Source organism: Oncorhynchus masou, chromosome 31 (assembly GCF_036934945.1).
Source record: "Oncorhynchus masou masou isolate Uvic2021 chromosome 31, UVic_Omas_1.1, whole genome shotgun sequence".
Classification (NCBI taxonomy): domain Eukaryota; kingdom Metazoa; phylum Chordata; class Actinopteri; order Salmoniformes; family Salmonidae; genus Oncorhynchus; species Oncorhynchus masou.
This window is the reverse complement of record NC_088242.1, coordinates 46,277,953-46,290,916: the sequence shown is the minus strand read 5'-3', so window position 1 is coordinate 46,290,916 and position 12,964 is coordinate 46,277,953.

Genomic DNA, 12,964 nt, shown 5'->3' with positions numbered 1-12,964 from the left:
CGTTTAGAGGGCCTCCCTGGACTCTATCTGTGCTGCTGCAAGTTGGACAACACCCATAACTTTCATGAGGTAGTACATACTCAATGTTATGTCCACACCATCTGTGGTTCTGGACACGTCACGCTCTCTCGATCCAGGTAAGTGAGCGTAACGTGACCCTTGTACATACTTTACTTACTTATCAACCATCAGCGAGATGGATGTTCTCAGCGAGATGGATGTGGTACTCATTGTGCATGTGGCCCGTGATTCCTTCATTTGTGGCTTGCGGGGATTTTCCTATTTTCCATTCATAATACATAACAATGAGGCCATTTCAATTCAATGTGTTTAATGCAGGCCTGAATCACTTCATTGAATGTATCTATTGTTCCCTGGATGGCAGGTATATGGCAGTATAGCGCAGAAAGGCTGAAATAGAAAGTTTGCCAAAATAGAACTCAACTGCTCAGTTACAGCGACTGACACATCAGTTTGCTACTAGCTAATTTTGCAGTCTGGTCAACATGGATCGATTTGTTTAAAAAATAAATAAAACATAAATCTATTGACAATGAAAATGAGGGGGAAGAACTGGAGAACAACGTGACAGCAATGAACGAACAACCACCGGATAACCAGCAAAATCAGGAAGATGGCGGCGGAGAAACGCAGCTAGCTAACGTTGCTAACGTGGCTAATGTGGCTCCAGTGGCTAATGCTTTGAACACACCGACAGCGTCATTGCGCAAAATAGTATGCAACATTATCTGGATATGTATGCAACAAAAGTTCACCATTCACCTTCTGCTACCATTTCTGTCAAGCCGTATATATATATATATATATATACGGCTTGACAGAAATGGTAGCAGAAGGTGAATGTTGAACTTTATATATATATATATATGTTTGAACCATACTTTCAATAAATCCAATGCATGCACCACACCGAAAGCACTGCAACTGCCTCTGCAACGCAATCCTGCAAGGCAAACGCAGCATTTCATTGGAAATGAATGTAATTCTGGTGTACCAAAATGCAATTACGCTGTCGGTGTAATCGAAGCGTAAGAGAAGGATACTGTCAATTCAAGAAGGACACAGAAAATTCCAAGAGAATTGGACAGACAAGTCTTTTTTTTGTATTGTAGGATGGAACTAGTGTAACCGTATAACTTTAGACCGTCCCCTAGCCCATACCCGGGCGCGAACCAGGGACCCTCTGCACACATCAACAACAGTCACCCACAAAGCATCATTACTCATCACTCCACAAAAGCTGCGGCCCTTGCAGAGCAAGGGGAACTACTACTTCAATGTCTCAGAGCAAGTGACATCACCAATTGAAACGCTATTTAGCGCGCACCACCGCTAACTACGCTAGCCATTTCACATTTTTTCTTTTTACTTTATTTAACCAGGCAAGTCAGTTAAAATCACATTCTTATTTTCAATGACGGCCTGGGAGCAGTGGGTTAACTGCCTGTTCAGGGGTAGAACGACAGATTTGTACCTTGTCAACCCGGGGGTTTGAACTTGCAACCTTCCGGTTGCTAGTCCACCGCTCTAACCACTAGGCCGTTACACTAGCACACTTTGTCATAATTGCCAGAAAAAGAAACAGAGAAATAGACAGACTAATTCACACTTGGATTGCCTCACAAGGATAGCAACAATAGACTATAAATTTAGAATGAATACAGTCAAGAAGCAGAAGAGATTTTCTCTGAGGTAACCCTTAATATGGTTCTTATACATGTGATGTAGCCTATTTGATGTGTATATGTATATACAGTTGAAGTCGGAGGTTTACATATACTTAGGTTGGAGTCATTAAAACTTGTTTTTCAACCACTCCACAAATGTATTGTTAACAAACTACAGTTTTGGCAAGTCGGTTAGGACATCTAATTTGTGCATGACACAAGTCATTTTTCAATTGTTTACAGACAGATTTACAGACAGATTATTTAACTTATAACTCACTGCATCACAACTCCAGTGGGTCAGAAGTTTACATACACTAAGTTGACTAACTTTAAACAGCTTGGAACATTCCAGAAAATTATGTCATGGCTTTAGAAGCTTCTGATAGGCTAATTTACATAATTTGAGTCAATTGGAGGTGTACATGTGGATGTATTTCAAGGCCAACCTTCAAACTCCTTGCCTCTTTGCTTGACATCATGGGAAAATCAAAAGAAATCAGCCAAGACCTCAGAAAACAAATTGTAGACCTCCATAAGTCTGGTTCATCCTTGGGAGCAATTTCCAAACGCCTGAAGGTACCATGTTCATCTGTACAAACAATAGTACGCAAGTATAAACACCATGGGACCACGCAGCCGTCATACCGCTCAGGAAAGAGATGCGTACTTTCTCCTAGAGTTGAACGGACTTTGGTGCAAAAAGTTCAAATCAATCCCAGAGCAACAGCAAAGGACCATGTGAAGATGCTGGAGGAAACCTGTACAAAAGTATCTATATCCGACCATCGCAATGTTTGGAGGAAAAAGGGGGAGGCTTGCAAGCTGAAGATCACCATTCCAACCGTGAAGCACGGGGGTGGCAGTATTATGTTGTGGGGGTGCTTTGCTGCAGGAGGGGCTGGTGCACTTCACAAAATAAATGGCATCATGAGGGAGGAAAATTATGTGGATATATTGAAGCAACATCTCAAGACATCAGTCAGGTAGTTAAAGATGGGTCGCAAATGAGTCTTCCAAATTAACATTGACCCAAAGCATGCTTCAAAAGTTGTGGCAAAATGGCTTAAGGACAACAAAGTCAAGGTATCGGAGTGGCCATCACAAAGCTCTGACCTCAATCCTATAGAAAATTTGTAGGCAGAACTGAAAAAGCATGTGCGAGCAAGAAGGCCTACAAACCTAACTCGGTTACACCAGCTCTGTCAGGAGGAATGGGCCAAAATTCTGAAATGCTATCTGAAATGTTTAACTCAAGTTAAACAATTTAAAGGCAATGCTACCAAATACTAATTGAGTATGTAAACTTCTGACCCACTGGGAATGTGATGAAAGAAATAAAAGCTGAAATAAATAATTCTCTACTATTATTCTGATATTTCACATTCTTAAAATAAAGTGGTGATCCTAACTGACCTAATACAGGGATTAAATGTCAGGAATTGTGAAAAACTGAGTTTAAATGCATTTGGCTAAGGTGTATGTAAACTTCCGACTTGAACTGTATTTGTGATGTGCTGTACATCAAATCAATTGCATGTGCTCTATTGCTCTGAATTTGCTCTCAATTGATAATTGATAATATTGGAAGACAAATAACAAATTAAAGATCTGTGCGGCCCTCTGAAAGTTTGTTTCAATCCAAAGTGGCCCATTTACAAAAAAAACTGTGAACACTGTTCTTTACAGAGGCCTTCTATTCTTGGTGCTGTTGCACCTGATTGAAGCCACGTGTTTTAAGTTCTAGCTTGCTTGTGTATACGGTTGTATTCTACAGTTGAAGTTTTGTGTTACCCTGTTGGGTAATTATATTCTGTTGCATCCTGTGGTAGATACAAGTACGTCCAAGGGACTCATCTGAACTAAGTTAGATGGCGAGTTATCCTGCTCGTTGTCCTTACAACTTCTTTGATACATGTTTCGTATTGCGTCAGATAACAACATTGACGAATACGCTGATTCGGTGTGCGAGTTCATTAGAACGTGCGTTGAAGTTGTCGTTCCCATAGCAACGATTAAAACATTCCCTAACCAGAAACCGTGGATTGATGGCAGCATTCGCGTGAAACTGAAAGTGCGAACCACTGCTTTCATTCAGGGCAAGGTGTCTGGTAACATGACAGAATACAAACAGTGCAGCTATTCCCTCCGTAAGGCTATCAAACAAGCTAAGCGTCAGTACAGAGACAAAGTAGAATCTCAATTCAACGGCTCAGACACAAGAGGCATGTGGCAGGGTCTACTGTCAATCACGGACTACAGGAAGAAATCCAGCCCAGTCACGGACCAGGATGTCTTGCTCCCAGGCAGACTAAATAACTTTTTTGCCCGCTTTGAGGACAATACAGTGCCACTGACACGGCCTGCAACGGAAACATGCGGTCTCTCCTTCACTGCAGCCGAGGTGAGTAAAACATTTAAACGTGTTAACCCTCGCAAGGCTGCAGGTCCAGACGGCATCCCCAGCAGCGCCCTCAGAGCATGCGCAGACCAGCTGGCTGGTGTGTTTACGGACATATTCAATCAATCCCTATACCAGTCTGCTGTTCCCACATGCTTCAAGAGGACCACCATTGTTCCTGTTCCCAAGAAAGCTAAGGTAACTGAGCTAAACGACTACCACCCCGTAGCACTCACTTCCGTCATCATGAAGTGCTTTGAGAGACTAGTCAAGGACCATATCACCTCCACCCTACCTGACACCCTAGACCCACTCCAATTTGATTACCGCCCAAATAGGTCCACAGACGATGCAATCTCAACCACACTGCACACTGCCCTAACCCATCTGGACAAGAGGAATACCTATGTGAGAATGCTGTTCATCGACTACAGCTCGGCATTCAACACCATAGTACCCTCCAAGCTCGTCATCAAGCTCGAGACCCTGGGTCTCGACCCCGCCCTGTGCAACTGGGTACTGGACTTCCTGACGGGCTGCCCCAGGTGGTGAGGGTAGGTAACAACATCTCCTCCCTGCTGATCCTCAACACTGGGGCCCCACAAGGGTGCGTTCTGAGCCCTCTCCTGTACTCCCTGTTCACCCACGACTGCGTGGCCACGCACGCCTCCAACTCAATCATCAAGTTTGCGGACGACACAACAGTGGTAGGCTTGATTACCAACAACGACGAGACGGCCTACAGGGAGGAGGTGAGGGCCCTCGGAGTGTGGTGTCAGGAAAATAACCTCACACTCAACGTCAACAAAACTAAGGAGATGATTGTGGACTTCAGGAAACAGCAGAGGGAACACCCCCCTATCCACATCGATGGAACAGTAGTGGAGAGAGTAGCAAGTTTTAAGTTCCTCGGCATACACATCACAGACAAACTGAATTGGTCCACTCACACAGACAGCATCGTGAAGAAGGCGCAGCAGCGCCTCTTCAACATCAGGAGGCTGAAGAAATTCGGCTTGTCAGCAAATGCACTCACAAACTTCTACAGATGCACAATCGAGAGCATCCTGGCGGTGTCCCCAGTGCGGGTGCATAGCCCGGTGCGATATATTTCAGCTCCGCGTATCGGCCGGGCTAGATTGAGCGTCGAGCCAAATGCCATGAAGCCGGCTCTACGCATCTGGTCCCCAGTGCGTCTCCTTGGGCCGGCTTACATGGCACCAGCCTTGCGCTCGGTGTCTCCGATTCGCCTACAAAGCCCAGTGCGGGCTATTCCACCTCGGCGCACTGGCAGGGCGAGCGAGAGTATTCAACCGGGTAAGGTTGGGCAGGCTCGGTGCTCAAGAGCTCCAGTGCGCCTGCACGGTCCGGTCTATCCAGTACCACCTCCACACCCCAGCCCTCCGGTAGCAGCTCCCCGCACCAGGCTTCCTGTGCGTGTCTTCGGCCCAATACCACCAGTGCCAGCACCACGCATCAGGCCTACAGTGCGCCTCGCCTCTCCTGCGCTGTCGGAGCCTTTCTTCTCTCCTGCGCTGTCGGAGTCTCCCGCCTGTTCAGCGCTTCTAGAGCCTTCCTCCTCTACAGCGCTGCCGGAGCCTCCTGCCTGTTCGGAGCAGCCTGAGCTGCCAGTCTGCATGGAGCAGCCAGAGCTGCCAGTCTGCATGGAGCAGCTAGAGCTGCCAGTCTGCATGGAGCAGCCAGAGCTGTCAGTCTGCATGGAGCAGCCAGAACTGTCAGTCTGCTTGGAGCAGCCAGAGCCGCCAGTCTGCATGGAGCTGCCAGTCTGCATGGAGCTGCCAGTCTGCAAGGAGCTGCCAGTCTGCAAGGAGCTGCCAGTCTGCAAGGAGCTGCCAGTCTGCAAGGAGTTGCCAGTCTGCAAGGAGCTGCCAGAGCTGTTAGTCTGCATAGAGCAGCCAGAGCTGTCAGTCTGCAAAAAGCCGCCAGAGCTGTCAATCTGCATGGAGCAGCCAGAGCCGCCAGTCAGCATGGAGCAGCCAGAGCCGTCAGTCAGCATGAAGCATCCAGAGCCGTCAGTCTGCCAGGATCCGCCAGTCAGCCAGACTCTTCCAGATCTGCCAGTCAGCCAGACTCTTCCAGATCTGCCAGTCAGCCAGACTCTTCCAGATCTGCTAGTCAACCAGACTCTTCCAGATCTGCCAGATCTGCCAGTCAACCAGACTCTTCCAGATCTGCTAGTCAACCAGACTCTTCCAGATCTGCTAGTCAACCAGACTCTTCCAGATCCGCTAGTCAACCAGACTCTTCCAGTCAACCAGACTCTTCCAGATACGTCAACCAGACTCTTCCAGATCCGCCAGTCAGCCAGGATCTGCCAGAACTGCCAGCCAGCCAGGATCTGCCGAATTCAACTGCCTGGCTGGGCTTCCTCTCAGTGCTGGGCTTCCTCTCAGTGCTGGGCTTCCTCTGTCCCAAGCTGCCCCTCTGTCCTGAGCTGCCCCTCTGTCCCGAGCTGCCTCTCTGTCCCGAGCTGCCCCTCTGTCCCGAGCTGCCCCTCTGTCCCGAGCTGCCTTTCTGTCCCGAGCTGCCCCTCAGTCCAGTGGGGTTCTGGGTGAGGACTCCTAGGCCATGGTCGGCGGCGAGGGTGGATTATCCCAGGACGCGTAGGGGAGGAACTATGACATTAATGGAGTGGGGTCCACGTCCCGAGCCGGAACCGCCACCATGGACAGACACCCACCCGGACCCTCCCTATGGTTTTGAGGTGCGTCCGGGAGTCCGCACCTTAGGGGGGGGGGGGTTCTGTCACGCCTTGGTCATTGTATTTTGTGTTTTTGTTATATATTTGTTCAGGCCAGGGTGTGACATGGGTTTATTGTGTTGTCGTATTGGGGTTTTTGTAGGCATTGGGATTGTGGTTGATTAGGGGTGTGTTTAGTTTAGGTTTGGCTGCCTGAGGCGGTTCTCAATCAGAGTCAGGTGATTCTTGTTGTCTCTGATAGCGAACCGTATTTAGGTAGCCTGGGTTTCACTGTGTATTTCGTGGGTGATTGTTCCTGTCTCTGTGTTAGTGTTCACCAGACAGGCTGTATAGGTTTTTTCACGTTCCATTTGTTGTTTTTGTATTTATAAGTTATTTCATGTATCGTCATTTGTTTCATTAAAAACATGAGTAACCAACACGCTGCATTTCGGTCCGACTCTCTTTCGACAAACGAAGAACGCCATTACAGAACCACTGCTTTTAAAATATATATATATATATATATTTTTATTTCACCTTTATTTAACCAGTTGAGAACAAGTTCTCATTTGCAACTGCGACCTGGCCAAGATAAAGCATAGCAGTGTGAACAGACAACAGAGTTACACATGGAGTAAACAATTAACAAGTCAATAACACAGTAGAAAAAAAGAGAGTCTATATACATTGTGTGCAAAAGGCATGAGGAGGTAGGCAAATAATTACAATTTTGCAGATTAACACTGTAGTGATAAATGATCAGATGGTCATGTACAGGTAGGGGAAGAGGTAGGTAACCAGGGTAAGGTGACCGGAAACATGACCGAATAGAAACAGTGTAGCTATTCCTTCCGCAAGGCAATTAAACAAGCTTATAGCGTCAGTTTAGAGACAAAGTGGAGTTGCAATTCAATGGCTCAGACACAAGAGGTATGTGGCAGGGTCTACAGTCAATCACAGATTACAAAAAGAAAACCAGCCCCGTCACGAACCAGGATGTCTTGCTCCTGCAGCCGAAGTGAGTAAAACATTTAAACGTGTTAAACCTTGCAAGGCTACAGGCCCAGACGGCATCCACAGCCGCATCCTTAGAGCATGTGCAGACCAGCTGGCTGGTGTGTTTACAGACATATTCAATCAATCCTTATCCCAGTCTGGTAGGTAACAACATCTCCACCCTGCTGATCCTCAACACTGGGGCCCCACAAGGGTGTGTTCTGAGGCCTCTCCTGTACTCCCTGTTCACCCACGACTGCGTGGCCATGCATGCCTCCAACTCAATCATCAAGTTTGCGGACGACACTACAGTGTGATTACCAACAACGACGAGACGGCCTACAGGGAGGAGGTGAGGGCCCTTGGAGTGTGGTGTCAGGAATATAACCTCTCACTCAACGTCAACAAAACCCCCCTTCAGGAAACAGCAGAGGGAGCACCCCCCTATCCACATCGATGTGACAGTAGTGGACAAACTGAAATGGTCCACCCACACAGACAGCATTGTGAAGAAGGCGCAGCAGCGCCTCCTCAACCTCAGGAGGCTTAAGAAATTCGGCTTGTCACCAAAAGCACTCACAAACTTCTACAGATGCACAATCGAGAGCATCCTGTCGGGCTGTATCACTGCCTGGTATGGCAACTGCTCTGCCCACAACCGTAAGGCTCTCCAGAGGGTAGTGAGGTCTGCACAACGCACCACCGGGGGCAAACTACCTGCCCTCCAGGACACCTACACCACCCGATGTCACAGGAAGGCCATAAAGATCATCAAGGATAACAACCACCCGAGCCACTGCCTGTTCACCCCGCTATCATCCAGAAGGCGAGGTCAGTACAGGCGCATCAAAGCAGGGACCGAGAGACTGAAAAACAGCTTCTATCTCAAGGCCATCAGACTGTTAAACCACCACCATTAACATCAGACTGTTTTCCGAAGTCCACTACCCTCTCCACTACTGTCCCGTCGATGTGGATAGGGGGGTGCTCCCTCTGCTGTTTCCTGAAGGGGGGGGTTTTGTTGACGTTGAGTGAGGTTATTTTGGCTGCTGCCAACATACTGACTCAACCCCAGCTCACTTCAATAATGGAAATTGATGGAAAAAAAAATGTATCACTGGCCACTTAACATGTTTACATACCCTACATTACTCATCTCATATGTATATACTGTACTCTATATCATCTACTGCTACTTGATGTAATGCATGTATCATTAGCCATTTTAAACAATGCCACTTTTATATGGCTTAGCTAACATACCGTACATTACGCATCTCATATGTATATACTGTACTCGATACCATCTACTTTATCTTGCCTATGCCGTTCTGTTCATTCACTCATTCATATATCTTTATGTACACATTCTTTATCCCTTTACACTTGTGTGTATACGGTAGTAGTTGTGGAATTGTTAGGTTAGATTAACTCGTTGGTTATTACTGCATTGTCGGAACTAGAAGCACAAGCATTTCGCTACACTCACATTAACATCTGCTAACCATGTGTATGTGACAAATAAAATTTGATTTGACAAGCACACACACACAAGCTTCTCTGACATTTATGAGAGAAGTAGCCTGTGCAGTTTTGTACTATGTAGGGAGTATTGGGGTGCCATAAGGAAAGTTGTTAGCTAAGCCATGATAATTCCGAAGCCACCGACCTGTCTCTCAGGAAATGTATCTGTACCTGTTCTCTCTGTGCCAGGGATTTGGACAGAGTTTATTTACATTTTCTGTTTTGATAGCAGATGTCAGAAACAGCAAGCTAGGTCACTACCTAATTCATTCCCGAGGGGGCTTCATGAGCTATGGTAGGTCCTTCTCTTAATCCTTGATTGGCATATGTGTCATTCTTTGATCAGCTTGCTGAGAATGCTCTCCCATAGACATACTCAGACCTACATTCATATTTGACAGACACCGAGACCGATGTTTATCCTGATGTGAGGTGTCACCTCATAATTTTGACAAAACTATCTCCTGTAAAATTGACTTCCTCTAGTCTAGGACTTGTTGTCACTGTACCTGTAAGTGATACAGACTTCGACTACCCTGGCTACATGTGTAAAAAGTTTACAGCATAATGAGCATATATTTTCTTCTCTCAAGTTGATGCTTAACACTTCTCACATAGCCAATGTGGTATGTAAGACACTCGAGGGTAGTGATGAAGGTACAAAATAAGTAATTCAACATTACTCGTTGTGTATTCCTGAATATAAAAAATGTTCTGACTTTGGAACAAGACCTCCAAAAACGCCTGTGAACCTAAAATCCTGTGGTATTTTATAACCAACATAACGCAAGTCAAGTAAAGTTTATTCTTTTAGCTTTAATTGCTTCTTTGCGAAGTCTCAGGCATGGTGCAGAATGTCAGTCCTCTTAGAGTAACGTCTGCTTCCAACTCACTCGCAAACACGTAGATCCCCCTAAACGCAGCTCACTCTCCAGATCCCAATCACCTGAATTCTGATCACCTGTATGTCATTATCACACACTATTTAGTTCAGTTCTTTGCACCCCATCATTATGAGGTATTGTTTGTTTTGTGGCACACTTTTATTTTGAGCGCTGGTCTTCCTGTAATTACTCATCCCGTGTATGATAGTTTTGGCCTACCTCACTAATGATGTCTTTTGCCTATTTCCTTATCGGATTTCTTGTTATCAACCTATTGCCTGATCTCCCGGACAATGTTACTAGCCTTTTCCCTTCCTGTACTACTGCCTTTTTGGACCCCTGTGTATGACCACCTCCCTGCCCCTGGACCCAGCTACCTGCCTCCTCCTGTGGTCCTTTACAAGTAAACACCTGCTGCACCCTGCACTAGAAACCAGCTCTCAGTCCCCCATTGTGTTCATTACACTTAAAAGTTACTCCCTCCTGCCATTGGCATCACCAGTAGTGACATCTGCAAGAGATAAATCATACAGATGTAGGGTCTTAATTTGAGTCAGTTTGCTACAGCAGGAAAATAATCCTACAGCAACAGGAAATTTGGATTTTAATTCATATACATTTTTGTAGGGGTTGATTGATTTTTCAGAAGGGAAATCAAGTCAAATTTCAAAGTGGAAATGACAAACCTCAAAGCATTTTCTCCTGCAACTGAGTGATCAAATTAACATCCGTATGTACACAAAAAAACAGTCATTGTTGTGTGTAACCACTTTAATTGGCTATAATAGCCTTACATTCAACACTGCTTGTGTAAACAGTATCCCAATTGTGATATGACGAACAGTAAAACAAAACAAAAATGAATCAATCAATGCATTAACACACAAGCTGGCCATAGCAATGGTCCTTCATAAGATGTATAGTATTACCTGTCTCCAAACCCATCTGCAGGTTCTCACAGAAACCATCCTCAATATCCTTCCCGACACTAGGACGCAGTTGGTGACAAGACTTAAGGTCATGATACAATGGCAATTTTATTTGGCATTATTGGCGAGCAATTGTCACGTTCGTTGAATGGAAGAGACCAAGTCACAGTGTGATATGAATACATCTTCTATTATTTAATGAAGAAACATATAAACAAACTGCAAAACGAACTTGACGCTATAACGAGTGCTGACACAGGCAACTACACATAGACAATAACCCACAAAATACCCACAGAAGATGGCTGCCTAAATATGGTTCCCAATTAGAGACAACGATAAACAGCTGCCTCTAATTGAGAACCAATCTAGGCAACCATAGACATACATAAACACCTAGATAGTAAATGACCCCATAAACCTACAAAACCCCTAGACAGTACAAAAACACATACATCACCCATGTCACACCCTGACCTAACCAAAAACAATAAAGAAAACAAAGAATACTAAGGTCAGGGCGTGACAGCAATGCTCTGGGGAATCTTGATCGGCAGCCCCACCTAGTTGGCAATTTCTAGAAATCCTCCAATCAGAGAGCAGCTATTGGTCAAAATATTTTGGAAAACATGGCTACCGTTTTTGAGCTGAAGCCAGAGAAAATGTTGGACAATCACATCTCATATATTGCTTCACTACAATATTTCATCATGATACGTTAATACATACATACATACTGTGTTCAGTTTGTCAGAACTGTGCTGCATGTGTCCTCCCCCCACGAGCACATCACTCCAGTACTGTTCAACCTCCACTGGCTCCTCATATACAACCAAATCCTGGTTCACACCTACCTAGCTATCCACAACTCTGGACCCAAGTACCTGTCTCACCTCATTCTTACCCTCCTGTCCACACACCCTTCACTCTTCCAGGTCCGTCTCCCTTCAGCAGCCCCGCAGCAGACTAAAAACTATGGGTGACAGGGCTTTCAGTTGCGCTTCTTCGTGGAGGTGGAAGGCACTTCCAGATGCTATTAGGGCTGCAGATTCTCTGTACTACTTTAATGTACAGCTCAAGACCATGCTGTTCAGAAAAGCTTTCAAGGACCTCTGCTAATTCTGTTCACATGTCAGCCGGATCTGAGGACACCTGTAGCTATATAGTTTGGATTGTTTTCTGTGTTCTATGTTCTGTGTTTTGGATTGTTTTTATTAATAATAATATGTCAAAAAAGGTGTGCCTTTGGTGGGATAAAAGCTCTTTACAAATTGTTATTATGTTTAACTGCCGAAATAAATCCATGGTAGTGCGCATGCTAATCGATTAGCATGCTAACCAAAAGTCAATGGAGAAAAAAAGGATAATGCGCTACCTAACTAGCCATGTAGACTTATATTTAATTTTTTGTTTAAGTTTTTTGTATGCTTAACTAGCTGGTTAGCCTTTACACTTCTTAGCTTAGAATTGTGAAGTAAAAAATTACCTAAATCTAGTTATCCTTATGTCTGCATTGCCATTGACTTGACTGGCAGTAGGTTGAACGAATGCCCCGGGCATTGTTTCTTGTGTTAGCTGATACATTCCAATAGCCTACAGATGTGGCAGCCAACAGGCAACAGCAAGCTATAGGAGATGAGTAAATAAATGGGAAAATTTAGTTTAAGTTGATATATGCTTCATATGCTCACCTTCTGAAAACATCTGAAACCCTACCTCTTCGAAGAGTATGCAACAGCACCACCTCACCCCTTAATAACTCTGACCTCACTGATAGCTACTTTACTGAGGAAAAATAAACTTACTATGACTGTGATATGTTGTTGTTCCACCTAGCT